Here is a 22,419-nt window from a genome sequence, read left to right as displayed (position 1 = left end):
GCTCAGCATCACCCCCACCGCACACGTCTTTGGAAACACAGGCCGTAATCTCAACTTGCCTACGCGCCCACTTGTAGGAGCAGACACGTCTGCCAAAAACATTAGAGGCCTGTGTTTCAGTTTCCCTGCCACCGCTTTCTCCTCCTCTCTTCCCTGGCAGGATTATGTTTGGGTCTGCTGGGTAGTTCTGCTTGTCAAGAGACGAGCTACTCCTACATATCCCGGTCTGATTTCTAAAGTGAATGTGTGTCTCCGTGCAAGGATAACGACGAGGACGTCTGGAAAATCGTTTAAGGAAACTTCTTTAATAGCTGCAGTTCTTTCTCGCTGCTCTCAAAATGGTCACCTCCCCAAGGACAGTGGCAGGAACAACCAATGCAGCAGCCAGATTACTGGATGGTGTTCCATTTAGAACTTGTATCACCCTTGTTTTAAAAGCAGCTGGGTTAGTTGCCAGTTGTCCCCCCTCCCCTCAGTCCCAACTCAAGGTGCTCACATCAGCATTTAAGATTTGGGACCCAATTATCTGAAACAGTGCCTTCTTCCCTACAGATCATTTCAGGTGTTGAGACCAGCAGAGAGTCCTTTCTTGGTAGCGTCACTGGCCTCAGAAGTTTGAGGAGTGGCCATGCTGGAGAGCACTTTATTTGTGGCAAACCCTAAGTGGTGGTTTTCCCTCCCCACACAGAGGTGCACGTGAGACCTTTATTATGAAGTATCCGTTGCATGCTGAAGACTCACCTCTTTATCCTGGCCTTTGACTCTCTCCCGCTCTCTCTACATTAGAGCTCGCTCCCCCCCCCCAATTTCTTTTGAAATTATTTCATTGTGTTTTCAATAAGTAAACACATTAGCCAAGGAAGTTATCTCTTCAATAGCGTATGTCGAAACAATTGCATTACACTTCCCTCACTCAGCAAAGAAACATCATAGGCAGAACTACCGTGACAAATAAATTAATTCAAGCAAAACTAAATCCTCCCCCCTCAACCAAATGACTCTTTGGTTCCAAGTGTCGTTAAGAATGAGAATGTCCCATTACGCCTCAGCAGGTAACTGTAGCAAAGCAAGAGCAGCTTAAATGCAAAAAATAAAACATACGAAAATATATTAAGTCTGCCAAAAGAGTCGTTTACTTTAAAACGTCCAAGGCCTCATATAATGTGGAGATAGGTCATTAGTTTTATCATTAACAAAGGAGATAAAATCATCCCACTCTACTACAAAGTACTGTATTTTTCGCCCTATTGGACGCACCGGACCATAGGACGCACCTAGTTTTCAGGGGGAGAAATCAAGGAAAAAAATATGATTTCCCCCCCGCAGCTCTGGGAGCAGCGGACAGGCTGCACGCAGCCTGTGTGCTACTCCAAGACCTTCTCCCTGCTTTTGCGGGAGGTGGCGGAATTCCCCCACCTCCCACAAAAGCCCACAGGAGCCGTGCGCGACTCCTACGGGCTTTTCGACCAGGAGGGAGAAGGGACTGAAACGGCCAGTCAGTCCCTTCTCCCTCCTCCGGGAAAAGCCCCCAAGAGCGGCGCGCTCTTCAAAGGGTGCACGGCTCCTGCGGGCTTTTCTATGACGTGGGGGAATTCCCCCACCTCCTAGAAAAGCCAGCAGAAGCCGCGGAGACCTTTAAAGAGTGCGCGGCTTTTGCGGGAGGTGGGGGAATTCCCCCATCTCCTGCAAAAGCCCACAGGAGGGAGAAGGGACGGACTCGGCCAGTCTGTCCCTTCTCCCTCCTGGGGGAAAAGCCCCCAAGAGCGGCGCGCTCTTTAAAGGCTGCGCGGCTCCTACGGGCTTTTCTACGAGGTGGGGGAATTCCCCCACCTCCTAGAAAAGCCTGCAGAAGCCGCGGAGCCCCTTTAAAGAGCAGCGGCTTTTGCCTGCTTTTGCGGGAGGTGGGGGAATTCCCCCATCTCCTGCAAAAGCCCACAGGAGGGTTGGAGAGTAGCGGGAAGGCGTCGCTCGCCTTCCCGCTGCCCCCCAATCTCTGGGGCAGGCGATGGGGGAAGCGCTGCTTTCCCCACCGCCAGCCTCCAACCCGGGTTGGAGAGTAGCGGGAAGGCGTCGCTCGCCTTCCTGCTGCCCCCCAATCTCTGGGGCAGGCGATGGGGGAAGCGCTGCTTTCCCCACCGCCAGCCTCCAACCCGGGTTGGAGAGTAGCGGGAAGGCGTCGCGCGCCTTCCCGCTGCCCCCCAATCTCTGGGGCAGGCGATGGAGGAAGCGCTGCTTTCCCCACCGCCAGCCTCCAACCCGGGTTGGAGAGTAGCGGGAAGGCGTCGCTCGCCTTCCTGCTGCCCCCCATCCTCTGGGGCTGGCGATGGAGGAGGCGCTGCTTTCCCCCACCGCCAGCCTCAAAGAGCAGACTCTCCTGGCTTCAGCGGAAGCAACGCAAAGCCTCCGGAGCGCAGGCTTTGGAGGCTTCGCGTTGCTATCGCTGAAGCCAAGGAGCCTGCATTCGCCCCATAAGACGCACACACATTTTCCCTTCATTTTTGGAGGGGAAAAAGTGCGTCTTATAGGGCGAAAAATACGGTAATCGTTCTTTGCTTGCTCCCTAATTACTTTCAATTTATATTTAAGTTTTTTCCACTCAAGGTACCCTCCAGACTCTCTCATAGCTGCAGTCGAACGCTGCACCCTTTAAATCTTTACAGAATCTCATAATAGTTAAATGAACAGCTGTAAGCAGCTCACCCCATTCCTTTGATTGCATTTGTTTAAAAATGATTTGAATATTGCACTTTTAAGATATCCATAACCCACCCTTGGATCTTGTGGGTCTCAGAACAAAAGCAACAACAGAGTAAAAGGAATCAAAAGAAGAAAGAGTAAACAAAAAGGTTATAAAAAGGAAACAGGCAATCCTACAAAAAGCAGCACGTGATTATAGTCTGCAGAATTAATAACATGGTAAAGCTTCCCGCTTCCTGTGCATGTTTTGGTTCAGTATGAGAGAGGAAGTGTTGTAGCTCATTGGTAGAGCATCTGCTTTGTATGCCAAAAGTCCCAGGTTCAATTTCTCAATGTCTTCAGGTAGGGGTTGGAGAGACCCCAGCCACATTCACACCATCTATTTAAAGCACTATGCTACCACTTTGAACAGTTGTGGCATCCTCCAAAGAATTCTGGGAGCTGTAGTTTTTTAAGGGTTCTGAGGGTTGCTCAGAGACACCTAGCAACTCTCAGTACCCTTGATGTATGACATCTCCCAGAATTCTTTGGGGGAAGCCATGACTGTTCAAAGTAGTATCATAGTACTTTAAATCGATGGTGTGAATGTGGCCTAAGTTGCGTAAGTTGGTTTGGTAATTGCAAAGAGCCACAAAACTGAGTACTCAAGCAGCTCAAACGCTCCTGGAAAAGTCTCAAACATTTACATAAATATTCCAAAAGAGGGCCAGCCTAATTAAACAACCTCTCTTTTCCTTATCATTCCTTCTTATGCCCATCAATTTTCTTTTCTTCTTACTCCTACAGATTACACATGAATGTCCCCTGCATACAAAATTACATCCTGGGTCCGATTAATTAAACTCCCTGTTGTGGCCAGTTGATATTTTATAAATTGTTGTTTATCGGGGTTCTCTTTTTTCCTCCTTTCTTGCTACTTCTACAAACAAAACATTTTTTTTATATCTATAAAAAGAGAGACCACCACCAAAAAGAGGCCTGTGGCTTGTATGGAGGTGGGGGAAACACCCCACATGAAATACCCAAATACCTTTTGTCTTTCGAACCGGCTGGAGTTTTGAGCCGTTTGGGGTTCTGAGCTTTTCTGGCATTATCAGGTTAGAACAGGACAAACACATGAATGCCTGACATCAGCACTAAACCCAGCAGGACGTGTTACTTTTTCATTAGAATCTTTGAGCTTGAGATCAGACACAGGGAAAGATTAAAACAAATATGAATTTAATCAAGGGATTCTACTTTCCTGGTGTGGGAACAGGAACACGCTGACATAAATAGAGGGCCGAGCACCAGGGCATCTAAACCATATCAAAGGCGGCTTGCTTACCACTAACTGCTCAGATGATCCATATCATAACAACAAAAAAGAAAAACAATTATTTATTCTTTTTGATGTTTGTGGCTCAGAAGTAACTTCCTTTTTGAAGAGTGCAAGGTCAAAGCCAAGTTATTGTGTGTTTCTTTTTCCAGGTTTTTCCCCCTACTTCTTCTTCTTCTCCTCTCTTTTCTTTCGCATGAAACTTTGTCAGCGAGGGGCTGAAAGTTATTAGATTGTATGACCTACATTTGGGATCTGTGCATGGAAGCAAAGAGACGCTGGCTTCTTTTGTGGGTATAATAACCAGGGGGGGGCTGGGGGGGCTGGGAAGGTGTTAATTGTTAAAAAGAAAAAAGAAAAGAGGGCTGCAAATTACATCCTTATGGAAAATGAGATGATTAAAAAAGAGAGAGGAAAAAGAGAACAGGGGAGTATATGTTCTGAAATGTAGAAGTCTATAGCCCATCCCTTTCCCCTGAAACATACTTCTGAAGCAATGGGAAGCCAAACCATCGTTTGACCATCTGGGCCCTTTCCTCATGCTCCCATTCTCAAACCTCCCTCTCTCTCCTTCCAAGGGTGTTCTGACAGTTCCCTGGACTTCCTGTGGCATGGGTTGCCTGGATGTAGAAGACTGGTGGGAGGCTGGGGAACCTCTTGCAGTGACTAGCTTCCCTACCCCTTGGTCTCCCAGAACACACAGAGAAATGAAGAGGGTGGAGTAGAGAGAGAGAAAATGAAGCAGCCTTAGGCTGCTGGGGAAGGAACAGCAGGAGGAGCCTTAGAGAGCAGTGAGGAGGCAGGGACCTCCAGTCCTTGAAACGCCTTCACTGATGCAAGACCTGTTGGGAAGAATTGCTATGATCGCTAAGCCTGCACTATTTTGTTTTCTTTGAATAAAGAGTTGACTTCACAGACGCAATGGGTGTTTTATTGCTGACCTGCTCCTGACATCCTGGTTTGCAACAAACCATAAGCCTCTTCAGGCATTTCTCCTCTGTGCTAACGCTTGAGGCAGGGGAGAGGAGCATGGTAGCTCCCACCCATCTTGGAGCCCTGTAGAACTTACGAAGAGCCCTGCTGGGCCACACCAAAGGCCTATCTAGCCCAGCGTCCTGTTCTCACCGTGGCCAACACAGTAGGGAGCAAGCAGGACCCAAGCACAAGAGCCCTCTCCTCTCCTGTGGTTTCCAGCAACTGGTATTCAGAAGCATGCCACCTCCAACAATGCAGGTAGAACATTGTCATTGTGGCTAGCAGCCATGGACATCCTTATATTGCTACAGGGAGCCTACACCAGCTTTTCTCAATGTTGCCCTGCAGATGTTTGGCCTACAACTGATTTGGTAAGCTGCTGTGACAGATGTTTTGCCTTAGAGAAGCAAGCTCATAGCAGTATCAGGTAGCCTGGCCACTGGTCAGGGATGATGGGAGTTGTATTGTCCAAGATAGATGGAGGGCTCCAGTTTGAGGAAGGCTGGTCAACACAAATACAGAGAGTTGTAGAAAGTTGACCTCCAGTTCATGAAAGTCAACTGTCCCAGCTCGATGGGACAGTAGAGGATGCAGGTTTGTCCATATTCTCTCTCTCCCAGCATGTTGATTTGACACAAAAGACAAGTGCCTGGGTAGAGCAATAGTTTGGCATTACATCTCAGCTGAGAATGCTCTGTTTCTCAGGCAAGCTACTGTTTGTTTGAAGGTGAGAACTGTGAAGTACAGACTAATTCTGCTTTGTAGCAAACAGTATTTCCCCCCAAACTGAGTGTTAGAAAACCCTATGGTTTGCTGTGAACCAGGTTTGATAGATAGGCTGTTGTAGCATGCAAGGGAAGGAGACTGTGTGAGCCCAAGACCTGCTCCTTTTGGTCAAACCATGTTTTGGTGATTTATCCATAATGGCCCAGTTTGGATGTTAATCATTATTTTTAAGTGAGCTCCAGTGACACTACACACATTCTTTATTAAGGTCCCAAGACCCGAAAAAACAATTTCGAAAGCAAAGTACAGAATACGGAAAAGACATTACTAGGCAGTCACTGTGTTTTATGCAAGACATGTGGATTTTTAATTCTTACTACCTCCAAGAGAAAATTTTGCCATGGCTAGGGTTATTTTTTTTTATCTTCAAGGAGATACTTGAGATGAAAGATAACAGAGTTTCCAGGTAAATTTACCAGTAAGGGCTTAATTGATTGGTTCCAGGAACCAGTGACACTGGTTTACGTGGTCCTTGCTCAAAGACAGTGCCAGTACATGTTTTTATTCCAACTTCTTGGTAGCTGAAGCACACCTATGAATTAAAATGCAGAAAGCCCTTCATTTTTATATACAACAAGATTAACTTGTCACCACAGTACCAGAGTGACTGCCGGTGGTGGCCTGCCATGACCCTGGGCTCATATTTGTCTTCTCCAGGGGATGAGACTGAGGAGAAGAGGTGAATTCAGGACCAGCCCTAGAGGTATGTCTGCAAGATGAGTTCTCCTTTGGATCAAGGATGTTGCATTGTCACCCTTTGTCTCAGAAGACTCGGGGGGGGGGGCTTTACAAACAGAATTTGGCTCTATTTTGTCAGCTCCAACACCCTGGCTCAACTCCTGGCCTCTGGCTGAACCTTAGCAATGTGCTTGCCATTTCCAGGATATAGCCCTGGGATGTGGGAAATGGCTTCTTTGTGCAAAACTGGCTGCCAGTCACCTCATCCTGCACAACTGGAAGGACAGAACATCCTACCCATTCCAAGATCCAGCATACTTATCCATGTGTTCCACCTAGGAACAGAGCGAATTTTAAAAGCAGCTCCGGAAAGATACCTACTATGCTACCCCATACTACAAAGGTAGGGAACCTCAGACCTGAGGGTCAAATGGGGCCTTTCTATTTGACCCTAGGGAATCTCCTTGTTTCACATCCCTATTTCCCATGCTGGGCCCCTCACCGGCCGTTCTTTGTGCCACCCCATAAGGTCTCTCCCAGCCTTATATGGAGATGCCAGGGATTGAACCTGGGATGCTCTACCACTGAGACACAACCTTTCCCCAATTGTGTTTCTGTCAGGAAGTGAAGGATAGCCTCCCCTTCAGATCCTGAAGAGCAGACAGCAGGGAAGGCGACAGGACTTGCGCAGTCAGACCTGCTGATGCCTACCCCGGGCTTCTAGGCTGAGGTGTGGAAAGCAGTTTAAATTCTCCCATGTTGCCCTGGAGCAACGCTATGTCAGCTGCTCCAGGGCACTGTGGGAAATTTAAAATGGCAGCCATTCAGCACCCATCAGGGGAGCTGCCCCTGCTCTGCCCCATACCCCAAACCGATCTTGCAGATTGCAATGGAATCACTACGGCTCCTGCTATAGTCAGTCAGCCATTCTGTTATCTCCTGCAGCCAAAGACATTTGCGAAAAGATACATTCTCCCCCACTCAAGCGATATGAAAAGGATTCGAAATATAAGATGAAAATTCCAAAGATTATTTATCACGGCCTTTTGTTATCACCAGAGCAAAGCATCTTAATAGCCATATAGTGCCAGGTCCAGGAGTTTTTTTTGGGGGGGCACTGGGGAAGTCACACAGCCTGACCCAGGGGTCAGCAAACTTTTTCAGCAGGGGGCTGGTCCACTGTCCCTCAGATCTTGTGGTGAGTCGGACTATATTTGGGGGGGGGGATGAACGAATTCCTATGCCCCACAAATAACCCAGAGATGCATTTTAAATAAAAGGACACATTCTACTCTTGTAAAAACACGCTGATTACCGGACTGTCCACAGGCCGGATTTAGAAGGCGATTGGGCTGGATCCGGCCCCCGGGCCTTAGTTTGCCTACCCATGGCCTGATCCAGCTCTCTTGAGGAATTTGCTTCCTCACCACCATAATTACCACCCTCATTTTCCTCACTATGTCCACCTGCTCCCTTGCCAGGCAGACAGTCAATGAACAAGCAAGCAGTGGCATCTATTGTGCCTCCTCCATCTCTCTGGAACTGTTGCCCTGGACCAGAATGAGAGTCAAGCAAGCAGGGTGCAACACTGAAGAGCAGGGGCTCTTGTCAACAGGCCCCCTGGAGGGTTGCGGCCCCCTCAGCACATTCCTGACCCTGCCAGTTCCTGATGCTGGCCCTGGATCTTGGCTGACTTCAAATATCTGAAGGGCTGGCCTATTGAAGATGGAGCAAGCTTGTATTCTGCTGCACCAGAGGTAGGAGCTGAACCAATGGAACAAGAAAGGATATTCCAACTAAACATGAGGATGAACTATCTAATGGTAAGAGCTGTTTGGCAGTGCAACAGACTCCCTCAGAAGGTGGTGGACTCTCATTCACTGGAGTTTGGGTCGCCATCTGTCAGAGATTATTTAGCTGTGATTACTGCATGGTAGGGAGTTGGACCAGATGACCCTTAGGGTCCCTTCCAACTCTGCACCCCTTGAAGAGATGACAGCTTCCTCTGCCAACCCTCCTAAGTCAAAATCCAATGTCTCTTTCATCGTGTGAAGAGGACCATTGCAGACACCAGGACAACTGGCATCTTGTACTCCTGAATGCCTACAATGGGTTGCTGGGTTCCGGAAGCTTCCAAACAGCCATCAAGCTCTTAGCTCAACCAGACACAACCAAAATGTTAAGCTCACATGGGGCCAACCAGTATTTAGTGTGCCATTAAATGCGGTTCTAAAGGTCAACCAGTCTCCAGTTTCTCATTTCAGCTCGTGTTCACTGCTCAAAACACATTGCAAGTATTTATTTGTGCAAGGAGGATGAACTTAAGCATTTTTAGGAGGCAAAACCCCCAAAACAACCGCAATATCAGCCAGCCCTTTATCTGTAGAAGAAGGGTGTACTTCTTCAGATCGAGTGCCACATCGAATAAACACAACTGTCGTCAAATGTCATGAACATCTGAGGACAACATCATTCAGTGTGGTAATGCAGACAGACTAAGGAAAAGGGTTCTTAAAAAAACAAAAACAAAAACAACCCAAAACAGCCCATAACAACCCCTAAAATCAAAACCAAGACCTCATTATTAACATTGCCGCTGGCAAGGTGAGTGGAGAACACAACCTCTTCCTTCTTTCCTTTACATGCACACTGGTAATTATGCAAGGGACACTGTCTTAAGATGATTTTAAAAAGAGGTGCTTTCATTGTTTTTCGCTTCATACAAGGTTAAGGGTTCTTTGGGTCAAAATATTCTGCCTCAGCATCTCTTCGCTGCATCAGTCCTTTTTCTTTCCGGGGTGGGGTGGGGATGGGGGGGGGAAGAGTGGGGGCTGGAAACACCCAGAGCCATAATTTGTCTTAGAATTCCTTTTGAAACGCTACAAGAAAGACTAACCACTGCTCTTTTCCCTCTGTTTCTTATTCCCGCAATCCCTTTATCTGGCTTTCATTTCCAGGCTCGCTTGGCCTCTTTTGTAGGAGAGACTTCAGGGAGCCCAAGTCACTTTCGCAGCCCCTGTGATGTTCGGGAAGATTAAAAAGCAGCTTTGAAGCTTTAACAGCACTCTGTAAGCCCCGTTGGTACAGGACCTCAGAAAGACCCAAGCCATCTGGCAAACTGACATAAAGACGACGCAAAGTGATTGAAACAGTTTCTTCAAAGCGACAATGGCCGGCTGGCAGGTTTGTTGATTTGGGGTTTTTTTTGTCTTTTATGTGTCACCCTCAAAAAAAAAAAAAAAGTTGCAAGAACACCTAGGCAATCGCAGAGAGAGAGAGAGACAGAGAGAAACGATTGGTGCAATCTGCTTCCACAAGTTTCTATTACCAGAAGCAAAAGAGGGTACTCGGGGAAGTCACTGAAAGCAATCCGGTGAAACACTAATGAATTTAACCTGAGGCGGTCTGTTTGGTAATTATATAATTAAACACTTCATTTGGAATTTCTAAAGCTTTTGCAGGGAAGAACAGCACTTCCTATTTACTGAATCCGGTTTTGACAGCTTAAGCTGGCGCGCGCACACACGCACACACACACACACACACACACACACAGAGGAAGGGGGGACATGTATAGGGGGGCAGAAAGGGAAGTTGTTTCATCTGAGGACAAAATGATTTGGAAGATAAGAAGCCGTCACTGTGCGCCTAATTGCAATTGTCTCGTTTTAATAACTGGCGACATAAATATCTCCAATCAGAACATTTCCTCGCAATGTCAGAATACAATGATTGATACGTTTAAAGAAGAAGGAGAAGAAAGGAGGGAGAGGGGGGGAGAGGGAGAGATGCTCTGATCTGCAACTACATGAAACGCGTTTGTTGTTTTTCCCTGGGTGATGTCAAACATTCCTAGGGAGAGAAAAGATATTAAAAAGACGAATTTACATATTATTGATACTGTCAATCTTTGTTACTGGGCTCTAATGCGCTAGTAACAGGGAATGAGAGATGTAAACGAGACGTGTCTATGCCACTGGGGAAGCACCACGGAGAAGGCAGGTTTGGGAGGACAGTTGAACTCAGCCGGATTTCCACCAGATCAGATGTGGCTTGCAGTGGAAGCTTCCCTGAACTCTTGCAAATCTCCAAAACTGCAGTCTTACGAAGCCAGGAAAAACAAACATCAACCCATTCACCCAACTACCCCAGTAATCCTGGCCATGGCTGCTGTAGTAATCTATATGATGAACAGTTTATAACAGGTGTAATCATTTTGCTGTGCTCCTGAGGTCACCTTTTGGAGTGGCAGGTGAGGCCCAGGGATGGTTGAATCTGTCCATTTCAGCTTCTTTTTTCTCCAGGTTTAAATTCACGTCTCCACATTTCCACATCAGTTTGCTTAAAAAAAAAAAAGTCCTCATAAAAATTTGTCAGTATTTTAGTGTGAATTTCTCCTAATACAGTATACACATTTTGCAAAGCAAACCCCCCTAAGTCATGTATGTTATTTTCACTAGCATCTGCATTTATCTGCATACTTTAGTATACAAAGTAAAAATAATGAGCATGAGAAAGTTAAACCTGTTAATTTCAGTGGGTCTACTCTGAGGACGCGGGTAGCACTGTGGGTTAAACCACAGAGCCTAGGACTTGCCGATCAGAAGGTTGGCGGTTTGAATCCCCGCGATGGGGTGAGCTCCCGTTGCTCGGTCCCTGCTCCTGCCAACCTAGCAGTTCGAAAGCACGTCATAGTGCAAGTAGATAAATAGGTACCGCTCCGGTGGGAAGGTAAACGGCGTTTCCTTGCGCTGCTCTGGTTCGCCAGAAGCGGCTTAGTCATGCTGGCCACATGACCTGGAAGCTGTACACCGGCTCGCATGCCTCCTCAGTTGTCAGGTCTACCACACCCTCAGAGGGCAGAGCTGGGGCTAACTCCATCAATTCTCTCCACCATTGGGACGTCAGGCTGTGTTGTGGTAAGGATGTCGCTTGACAATCTCAGTAGTCTCATCCCAATTCTCCACCTCCTCTGACCAATCTTGCCAAGAGGTTTCCATGGGGCTCATGACAAATAGCTACACTGATGTATGAAATTTCATGGGACTGCACCTAGTAAAAGGCAATAAACCTGTACAATCACAGACATCTGTTGCTTCAGACATCTTGTGAAGACTTGTTTTGTTGTTGTTGTTGTTGTTTTGACCCAAGAGATCAGACCCTTTTTTTGGTGTATGAATCCCCTTGATCTCTTTTATTTGCCTTTCCATGCTTATATATGCTTTTATACTGTTGTTTTATACTGTTTATTACAGTCATACCTCGGGTTACAGACGCTTCAGGTTGCGTTTTTTCAGGTTACAGGCCGCCAAAACCCGGAGTCACTGGAACGGGTTACTTCCGGGTTTCGGCAGTCGCGCATGCGCAGAAGCGCTAAATCGCGCTTTGCGCATGCACGGAAGTGCCAAATTGCAACCCATGCGTGCGCAGACATGGGTTGCGAATGCTGTGGGTTGCGAACGTGCATCCCGCACGGATCACATTCGCAACCCAAGTGTCCACTGCATTGGCTTCAGCTTATATTTTTGCTTCACTGGATCTTGTTTTCATATTGTACATTGTGTACGCCACTCTGAGATTTTTGAAATATAAAGAAGTCCAGAAATACTTTCAAATTAATAATAAAGGACACGGTTAGGACTTGCCACGTAACGGCGATAATATAATTCTGTGGGTGAGAAATCTTTAGTTTGAACCTTTCCCCTCCTACAACAGAACACAGTTGCAATGCGCTAAGGGAGGAGGGGAGAAAATGTTCTGTCGCTTTCCGTGTCAAAGCGAGGGGAGAAATATTAAGCGTGGAGTTGCGATCATTATGATGAGGTGCTGGAGAGGTTTCCTCTCTCATTTCCTCTCTCCCCGTTGCTTTCATTCCTTGCACTCCTCTGATCTTGATATTGCTAGCAAAGCCGCCTCTCTCCCTGCCCTTTCCTGCTCTGGACTGCCCTCCTAGTCCTGCAAATCAACACAACTAAGCTGAGAGATTGTCAGAGAGTCCTTTGCTAGAGAGCAGTGCTCTTACCCATCCTTCCTCCACCTCCGCCACCCGCCCTCCCCAGACTGCAAAATACCTTGTTATAGCAAGACCTTTGTCATGAAAACTGGAGAAACTGCCTTCTGTCTCTCTGGTGGGCATGGAAATAGGCACAGCAGAAGCTGATCAAAAGAGGCAACATGAGGGAGGAAAGCAAATTCTTCTTAAAAACAACAACAGCCATTGCCCCGTACTTCCTTCTTGCAAAATAGCTGCAATGCACAGTCTGTTTATCACAGCTTACTGTGCTGTGCTATGTGTGCCCAGTTCCATGCTGGGCAACTTGGGCTAATATGCCTGCCAACTGCAGCTGCTGGGGGACCGCCGGGATCCACAAGTTGCTCTAGGGAGCAGAGCTCAAGAGTCAAGTCAAGAGTCAGAGTAAGGCCACATTCACACCACATGCTTAAAGCAGCATTATGCCACCTTAAGCAGTCATGGCTCCCCGCAAAGGATCCTGGGAGCTGTAGTTTGTTAAGGTTGCTGAGAGTGTTACGAGACCCTCCTCTCACAGAGCTACAATTCCCAGAGAGGTTTAATGGTTAATCCCTCTTTACAGGGAACTCCCTGATGTGAGGTCAGAAAGATCCAGGTATCAGAAAGCTTCCGGTGAATGGGAAATAGGGCACCTCTGCTCTAAATATGCATTGCAATTATTTGCAGTTGTGCATTGCATATTGGTATTACAGGCAACAACCGATTAATGTGTGCCTGAAAGGTGTGAGACTGCGCACACACACATGGCGCGAACTCAGAAGTGACCTGAAACGATAAAACAACACATCACTAAAAGGGCGTAACAGGGTGGGGAACACTTATAAGCGCTCCACCAACACCTACAGGGGCTGGAAACGGAAGCCCCACTCAAAATGGCCATCAGCTGTATATAAAATAAACTCTATACCAAGATGGGAAGCTGCATGGTGACAGAGTGCTATCTGAGATGATTAAGAAGGTGAAATCACCCTGCGAGCCATTTTAAAAGCTCGGTTCCAGGTAGTATGTGTCAGGAGGTAAACAGATGCATGCCATTCCTACAGTGGGGAGGAGCTTCATCCCTGAAAATAATTATTTCAGAAATGGCTTAAGGGTCATGATAAGTAACAAACTTAAAGCCCCAAAAGGTTAACAATTATTTGAGGATCTACAAACAATGAGGAGGGGTAACAATTAGGAACAGAGAAGAAGAGATTTCTGGGCGGACTGCAGAGATTGCTTGTAGAATTTATAGAGGATCCAGAGTGTCATTGGGAAAGGGGAGTACAGTGGTACCTCGGGTTAAGTACTTAATTCGTTCTGGAGGTCCGTACTTAACCTGAAACTGCTCTTAACCTGAAGCACCACTTTAGTTAATGGGGCCTCCTGTTGCTGCTGCGCCGCGGGAGGACGATTTCTGTTCTCATCCTGAAGCAAAGTTCTTAACCTGAAGCACTATTTCTGGGTTAGCGGAGTCTGTAACCTGAAGTGTATGTAACCTGAAGTGTATGTAACCCGAGGTTCCACTATATCTGCTTTGCAAGCAGAAGGTCCCAATTTCCATCTTCAGGCTGGGCTCTGAGAGACCTCCGCCTCAAACTCTAGAGCAGGGGTCAGCAATCTTTTTCAGTCATGGGCCAGTCCACTGTCCCTCAGACCATGTGGTGGGCTGGACTATATTTTGAAAAAAAGTATGAACGAATTCCTATGCCCCACAAATAACCCAGAGATGCATTTTAAATAAAAGGACACATTCTACTCATGTAAAAACACGCTGATTCCCGGACCGTCCGTGGGCCAGATTTAGAAGGCGATTGGGCTGCATCCGGCCCCCAGGCCTTAGGTTGCCTACCCCTGCTCTAGAGAGCCACTGCTAGTCAGCGCAAATAGTACTGGGCTTAGATGGACCGACGCTCTGAATTGGTGCAAGGCAGCTTCCTATGTAATCCTGGAATGAAGACCTGCCAGCTGAGGGGCTTTAGGATTCTGCCCCATTGCATAGGCAGAACAGCAGATACACCCGTGCAGTGAGGAACATGCTGCAGAACGCCCCAAACATGCCAACCAAATGCCTGAAATGGGGGGCAGAGTTGCATGCAAGACATGGGCCCAAGAACACCCAGTGAGACCACAGCACCATCTAGCTCAGTATAGTCTACACTGACTGGCAGCAGCTCTCCGGGATTTCAGCACCCATCTCTCCCACCCCTTCCTGGGGATGCTGGGGATTGAACCTTCTGCATGCAAAGTGTGTGCTCTACCACTGACCCACAACCTTTCCCAACATGTGTCCCATCCCAGATTGTAAGTCCTTTGGGGCAGAGACCTATTTTCCTTTACTTTGGAAGAGTGCCATGCAATTTCATCATGCTGCATAAACAAAAGAAATTACTGTACAGCAAAGAAGGCATTACAGACAAAACAACGCCCTCCATGAAACTGCATGGGTCTCCACTTACACACCCCCACCCCCACACACAGAGTCAACAGTTGAAATTAATCTGTGTGGTGTGTTCAGAGCTATTTCCAGGGCCTGGAGCATCTGTGGCAATTAATCCCCTCTAAAAGAAACTGACGCTCAAAGGAATTCACACTGCGGTGAAGTCTTACACATGTTACAATGTCAACTATGAATTTCCAAAGCTCAGATTCTTCGCTGCTTTCTGGTATGCAAACCGACCAAAGACTGCATGACTGTCTTCCACACCAGTGCAATGATGATGCGTCTAAGTTTTTGACAGATTATCTCTTTGGGCTTCTACATACCATTAGTGAATGTATGTTTAACCCTATTTTAGCCTGCATGCAAAAGTCTGCCAGGCCCCCATTGAAAATCTATAGTAAATGCAGGTCCTGCTTTCTCAATACAATGTGTTCCCAGAAAATCATTCATTAGGTGAGCTGACAATTTCTATTATTTCCTATGGAAACATTTCTAATCTGTGATTTGCCTGATTTTTCACTCCCTGCCTGCATGGTTTCTGCCCCAAACTGCTGCAGCCAACCGGCAAAAGACAAACAAAGGAAAAACCAATTTACCCAATTTCTCCTATTCCCCGATTTGGCTGATTTCCCTCCCTCCCTCACTGGTTTCTGCCTGAAATGGCTGCCATTGACCAGCACAGCAAGTAAGGAAATGGGCAAACTCCAGCTGTTTGGATATCTGAATCAGCCATTTGTGTAGAAAGGTTTGGGAATAATTATTTGTGCTTGGATAACTGAAATTTCACATAACAAGTGCCCTGAAAATGGGACCTGTGTACTATATCCAGACCACGAGGCTTAGCTGTCATGTAAGCTATGGTTTGTTTAAGAACTATGGCTTGTTTCTCCAAAGTTTGTCTTGTTTTGCAGCTGTTCTTGCCTTATGAAGACTGTGATTGGTGAGAGTCTGGGAGAGGGTGGTCAAACAAACCATGGTTAAGGAAGCATGCTGGGTTCACACATAACATCAAGCTATAGTTAAAACAAACCAAAGTTCACAAACCAACAACAATACATTGTCACCAGCAAACAAACCATAGTTAAGCTGCAAAGTTCAAACAGAATGCTAAGCCATGGTTTAATAACCCATAAACAATGGTTTAGCATTATGTGTTTACCAGGCACACAGGTGTGGGGTTTTTTAGGGGTGCCAAGCAGCTTTGCCGTGTGTGTGTGTGTGAGAGAGAGAGAGAGAGAGAGAGAAGGAGAGAGAGAGAGAGAGAGAGAGAGAGAGAGAGAGAGAGATGATAATCATACCAGTGTCTGATATGCTGTTGCTGTTGTTGTTAAATGGGGTAAATGTGTAGTCCAATTTCCAGTAAAGATTTCAAATAGCTGTCAAATAACTCAATAAATTAATTTGCACAAAATGTGGAGCAGCTGCATGTGACAGGTCATTGTTTCTGAGAGTGAACGGAAGAGGTTGTGTTGCTGGTGATCAAGAGAGTCATATGGCTTAGCTTTTGCTGAGTTTTACATTTGAGACTGCAGTTGAGAGACCACATGTCTGAAAGCTTCCCCATATTAGAATTTAAAAAAGAAAACTGCCCTGGGCATGAAAAAATATTCCACTGACCTAGAGAGTAAAAGGTGTAAAGCTGTTTGTTTTTGAATCTGGCAGTGTTATCCACCACTGAACTATGCCTCTCTGGAGAAGACTCACAGTTCATAGCACATTCTTTCCGTGAAGAAGGTTCTAAGTTTAATCTCTGTCCTCCCCAGGTGGGACTGGGAAAGACACCTGTCTGAGACCCTGGAAAGCCATTGCCTGTAGGTGTAGACCAGGGTGCCCTCCAGTTGCTGTTGGACTCCAACTACCACCATCCCTGACCCTTGGTAATATCAATTGGAGATGCTGGGTGTTGGTGTCCAACAACATCTGGAGGGTGCAATGTTGGCTACCCCTGATGGAGACAATACTAAACAAGATGGAGCAATGGTTTGATGGCGTTATGTAGCCTGTAGTCTCCTCTGTCTCCCTTGGAAGGAGAGCCTGCATATCCCCGCCCACTTGGAGATTGAGCCTGCTACGTTGATGTTATTAGCATCATGCCCTGACCACCTGAACTACCTGTGCAACTGGCAGGGATGTACCTAGGGGTTGGTCAGGTTGGCCCCCGCCAAGGATGCAGGTCCAAGCAGGCACAAAAATTGTGAAGGACAAGCTGGCGATTGCCATGGGTGCAAGGGATTGGGATGCAGATACTGCTCCTTGCCAGGGGTCCCAGGGAGCCTAGGTATACCTCTGAACTGGTTTAGTGTTTCCTGAGCAGAAGGTGTGGCTTCCACCTTTGAATCTCAAACCCTCTCCTCTTAGCACAGCTTATGAACGCTGAGAAATAAATAGGCAAAATGTGGGGTTTTTTTTAAATCTCCTCTAACTTTTTAATATAAAAAGGTTTTGATTTCTCCATTATTTCCCAAATAAGTGATTTTGCCATAATGAAGTAAAACGGCAACCTTAGCAAATAGCTTTATCATTGTATAAACTCAAAGCCAACGACTACAGAGACTCCTCATAAAACAACTGTTTGAAAGACTATTTCTTCCCACTTTAATAACTTAGCAGCTTAGCCAAGCTCTTAACAAGTTCCAGGGTTATTAAATAATCCAGCAAGTTACATTATCTGAAATAGAAATCCACATTTCATTAATGCGGAAATGCTGAATGCGACGGGTCCATTTTTCCTTTGCATATTACACCACCAAGTGGATGGAAGAATTAAGGAGATAGGCCATTCACCGGCATCCTCTAGAGACACGAATGAGACAGAGGAGCTGTACAGCGAAGAAGGTGGGTTCTTAAAAAATAAAGATAAACAAGACTCCCACTGAGGCACAACATATGTTTGGTCGGCCATCTCATAACATCTCACCAGTCATGAATATAATGCTTCATATGGGTTTCCTTCCTCCATTTGTTTTGCAAGCGTATTTTAGACTGTTTCCAAACAGGTGCTTAATATCATAACGCAGGGATTGGGGGACCTTTGGCCTTCCAGAATTTGCTGAACTACAACTCCCATTGCCACTGGCCATGCTTGCTAGGGCTGAGGGGAGGTGTGCTAGATCAGCAGCTCTCCTGTACTGGTTGGGTTACTGAATTAGCCGATCTTCGAGGTCCCACTAACATTGTGACTCTATGGGCCCAATTCAGGAGACCCTAATTCCTAAGGCAAGCTCTGATTTTCATTCTCTTTTTTTTTCAAAAAAAGAAAAAAAAGGAAGTCGATTATACAAGATGCAGATTGATGGTAAGCATCCCGTGAAAGTGGCAACTCAACCGACAGAATGGCTTCCGTTAATCGCATAGCTTCCACGGTGGAAAGACATGTGTATCGGTTATTCATGGCTGCGAGAGAATGAAGCAGGATTACATTCCACGCACCCCACCTCTCCCACCCTTCACAATAATCTCCGTTTCTTCATGGCTAATGACTCGCCGTTTGTTTGCAAATGGGATTTGAAACTCCATAGTACTCCAACCTAAAATGCGAACAATGAGGATGGGGGGAAACGCTGGAGAAGAAGTTTATGGAAAAAGGAAGCCTCTCGCTCTCTCACAGCAGCCGCTGGTGGAAAAAAACCGGCCTGTGCTTTGCTAGGTACGCTTAATGCTATTATTAGAAAAGAGTTTCCCCAACATTCGTAGTTAAAAATGCGCACCTGCAGAACACCTTCAGAATGAATGGCTAAGAATACATTTCCAAATGCTACAGGTGCTTCAGCACTGGGCATTTATTGTCCAACAGCCACACTATGTTCACTCACTCTTTACAGGTCATCTGCATGATGTAGGAATGTATCAGGCCTACGGGTGGAAGAACGTGTCAGCTTTGGTTTCACTCAGTTTCTCATTTTTCCAGTCTCCAGTTCTCCACATTCCCGTATCAGTTTCCACTTGGGGGGAAAACCCTCAGCACTATTGCAGTGTGAATTTATCCTAATAAACACATTTTTTGTGTGTAATGTTGCCTAATATACACTTTTTTTTTGCAAAGCAGTATCTCCAAAAACAATGCACTTTTCTTTGATATTTTCACTAATATATACATCTTTATGAACACTTTACCCTGGTATATACATTTTTTGTACACATCACTTGAATGGAGAAAAGCATTGCAAAATTTGGAGAGGTGCAAATGTTGAAGGACAGCTCCTTTTCAGTTCATGCATTGTGTTGAGAAATGTGAAACAGGTAGCTTCTCCTTTAAACGCAAACTTAAACTAATTTCTCCGCCATCCCTGATTCAGGTCGTAACTGTACATTACACAGTGCACTCACCCAGGCCTGCAGAGCTGAAAAGCAACTTGCCTGCTTAGCTACGTAGGCATCTCCTATAGAAATGTCACAAACCTCGAGATGTGTGTGCAGTCTGTTCCTTCCTGCCTCCTGAACACATCACTTTGCAAGTGTCTATCCAGTTCATTGTGGCATAAGCTGTCACAGGCAACGACAGTCTTCATCAAATGCATGTCACATCTGCGACAAAACAGGACCACCAAGCGTTTATCGTGTGCCTTGAAGAACCTTTAATTGCTCAGAGATTTGCCAGTTTCATTACAAGTCCTGTACTGATCAGTAAGTCCTTGTTCTAAATAAAAATCAATGTGTGATCTTAGCTACCTCTCGCGTAAAGCTAAGTTTGACAAAAGGGGGAGGGATGAGAGAGAGAGAAAGAGAAAGCGCTCCTGCTTTTCAGCACACAATGTCTTGTTATGCTGCTGTCCGATGAAATCCAAAACCTGGAAGGCATTATGCTAGTTGTCACCTACAGATATTTAAAATGTATAGATTTCTGCTACAGTGGATTCAGGTTTTGTTGCTGTTGAAAGTAAACCACCGTATACAAAAAGGAGGGGAAAGGGGATTTCGGTCTGGATAAGTATTCCAGCATTCTCATGTTTACATTTGTGGCATTACTTAATACATTATGTTCAAGTAGACCAGTGAAGATGGCGGGGAAGAAGTGGAGCCCGGGTGGATCAAACCAAAAGTCCATCTAGCCCAGTGTATTTTGTTTCCGACAGTGGCCAATCAGATGCCTTCAGGAAGTCTAGAAGCAGATCGTGGAGGCAATATTCCTCTTTTGCTGTTGCTGCCAAGCAACCAGTATTTACTAATACAGGTTGGGTCTGCAACGTTGCTGCGTGAAGAGCTTCTGCTTAAGGTTTCAACCAGCTGAGCACACCCAGCAACAGTGCTATCCTGGGAAAATAGGAAGCTGCCTGATAGTGAGTCAGACCACTGATCCATCTAGCTCAGCATTGCCTACACGGCCCAGGAAAGGTTCTCCAGGGTTTCACAGAGGGAGCCTTTCCCAGCCTTACCAGAAGATGCCAGGATTGAACTAGAGACTTTTTGCATGCAAGGCAGATGCTCTGCCTGAGTTACAGCCCTTCTCTATAACATGCAATAGGGAACATAGGAAACTGCCTTACACTGAATAAAACCCATTGGAAGTCCAAAGGTTCTCTACCCCTGCTTTAAGCAGATATGGGGTCTCCCACCTGCCCTACTAGCTTGGAACATTTTATGTGGAGTTGCCAGAGACTGAGCCTAGGGCATAGGAGCCAATTCCTAGGGGCCGAGGGGGCTTCGCCTTCCCCCCAAAAAATATTGCATTGCCATTCAAATGGTTGGCATGCACCATGTCATGTGATCGATTATGCAGGAGAGCCCCCCCAATATTTTATTCAAGTTGGCACTGCTGCCTTGAGTCCTCTGCATGCAGACTATGTGCACTACCCCTGAGACATAGGCCTTCTTCATCACAAGGCACTTCGGGGTATGCACCAAGGCACTCAGTATGATAGTTACCAAAATTCTGGGGCAATGTGGTATGATTAATATTAATTAAATTTCTATACCGCCCTTCACCCCAAGTTCATAGAGTGGTTTACAATATAAAAATACGTGACATACTAACAAACAAACAAAAATAACCTGCTCCCCACAGTTTAAAAGGACATAGATTGCTTAGTTAGCCAAAGGCCTGGGAGAAGAGGAATGCTTTTGCCAGGTGCCTAAAGATATGTAACAAAGGCACACAGGTGAGCAAGGATGAATGGGCTTAAAGGGGGGTGGGATGCAGAAAGTTCATGAAAAGTAAACTGTATACCAGGGTCAATTTATAAAAGTATTTATGAGTTGCCTATCAGCTCAAAAACAGCCTCCAAGGCGACTTATGATTTAAAGATTTTAACCTAAAAACTTTAAAATAATCTGTTCTTATCCAGACAAAAGAGCAAGCAAGCAAGCAAAAACCCACCCTGAAATCTTATCTATTTCCCACAGAATTGATTTGGTAAGATTTGTATATTGCTTTACACTTAAAAAAGAATTCTCAAAGAAATTTACAATGCACTTAATTCAAGAAAATCGCTCATAAGGCACCAGTGGCGTAGCGTGGGGGGTGCAGGGGGGGGCCGGCCGCACTGGGCGCAACATGGGGGGGGGCACGCTCGCACTCGCAGCTCTCTGCCCCTACCTTGCTCACTCACTCTCTCTCATGGGTTAGGGGGCGCAAATTACTTGCCTTGCCCCGGGTGCTGACAACCCACGCTACACCACTGTAAGGTACTTAGAAGTTTTATTACAATCAAATGGCATAAAATTAAGTACTGTATATAAATTTGAAGTAAATATATGAAAGCACGAATGCACCATATAAATCGCTTGCTGTGTGTCCCCACACCCCCTTTTGGAAACCCTAGAGCTTAACTCCTATCCCCAAATCAAGCTTCCTCTCATTTGCACTCTGATATGATCATAACCTAGCATTCAGAAAATAAGATTTTAATATACCATTAAAGAACCTCCTTGAAGTATGGCAACCCTACAAATTAAAGCTCTTATCAATATGGACAGGCACATATCCATGCAAGACAACTGATTAGATATAATTTTATATGTTATATAAATATAATTTTAGCCGTCTATTTTATATATAATTGAGTCTCACCTTTGAACAGGGAAGCGGGGAAGAACAAGGCTCAACCGGCGACTGCGCCGCTGTAGTAGCGCCCTGGAGCCGCCAGGGGACACCATTCATCTTCTCAGGCACCTTACTAGTGCCGCTCTCTGCCCCAGTCTCTTCCTTGTCCTTTTTTCTTCCTCCTCTCCCCCCTCCCCTTCGATTCGGGCCCATGAGATAGAGTGTTAGAAGGGCGCACAACTTCGGCTTCCGAGTTCTGTTACCTTTTTTCCTTTTGGCTTTATCTGAACTGTTATATGTCACGTTGTCAAAGCACAACTGGTCTCTGTGGCTACTTTAAGCAGACCCACTGAAATTAATGAACTAAGTCATGCCCCTTAACTTTAGCGGATCTACTGTGAGTAGGACAAGAGCTGGCTACTGCTACCGTTGCGCGGGGGAGCTGGGGTGGCGGATAAAAGGAAGAGCGAGGCAGGGACACGCGGCTTTTTAAACGGAGCTCCGCCCAAAGCCTCGCTTCCTATCTCTTCCTC

General features: G+C 46.1%; 2 long non-coding RNA genes across 3 annotated transcripts in view; one reads left to right on the top strand and one right to left on the bottom strand.

Annotated features, from left to right (window-relative positions):
- LOC310768265 overlaps nt 1–22,393 on the bottom strand; it is a 110,624-nt gene extending 88,231 nt beyond the window's left edge. Inside the window, exon 1 of the long non-coding RNA XR_014551240.1 lies at nt 21,914–22,393. This is a non-coding gene — a long non-coding RNA (uncharacterized lncRNA). The remainder of the gene's footprint in view (nt 1–21,913) is intronic.
- Nucleotides 8,509–19,294, top strand: LOC310768280. Of its 2 annotated transcripts, XR_014551256.1 has the most exons (4): nt 8,509–9,058; nt 9,412–9,637; nt 14,983–15,130; nt 18,173–19,294. It is a non-coding gene; the product is annotated as an uncharacterized lncRNA (long non-coding RNA). The 2 variants fall into 2 exon arrangements; XR_014551257.1 differs by lacking the exon at nt 8,509–9,058 and having other exon boundaries at nt 9,289–9,637.
- Nucleotides 22,394–22,419: the final 26 nt, after the last annotated feature.

The sequence above is a fragment of the Podarcis filfolensis genome (assembly GCF_964270895.1).
Source record: "Podarcis filfolensis genome assembly, chromosome: 8".
Taxonomy (NCBI): Eukaryota; Metazoa; Chordata; class Lepidosauria; order Squamata; family Lacertidae; genus Podarcis; species Podarcis filfolensis.
This window is presented reverse-complemented; position numbering and strand designations above follow the sequence as displayed.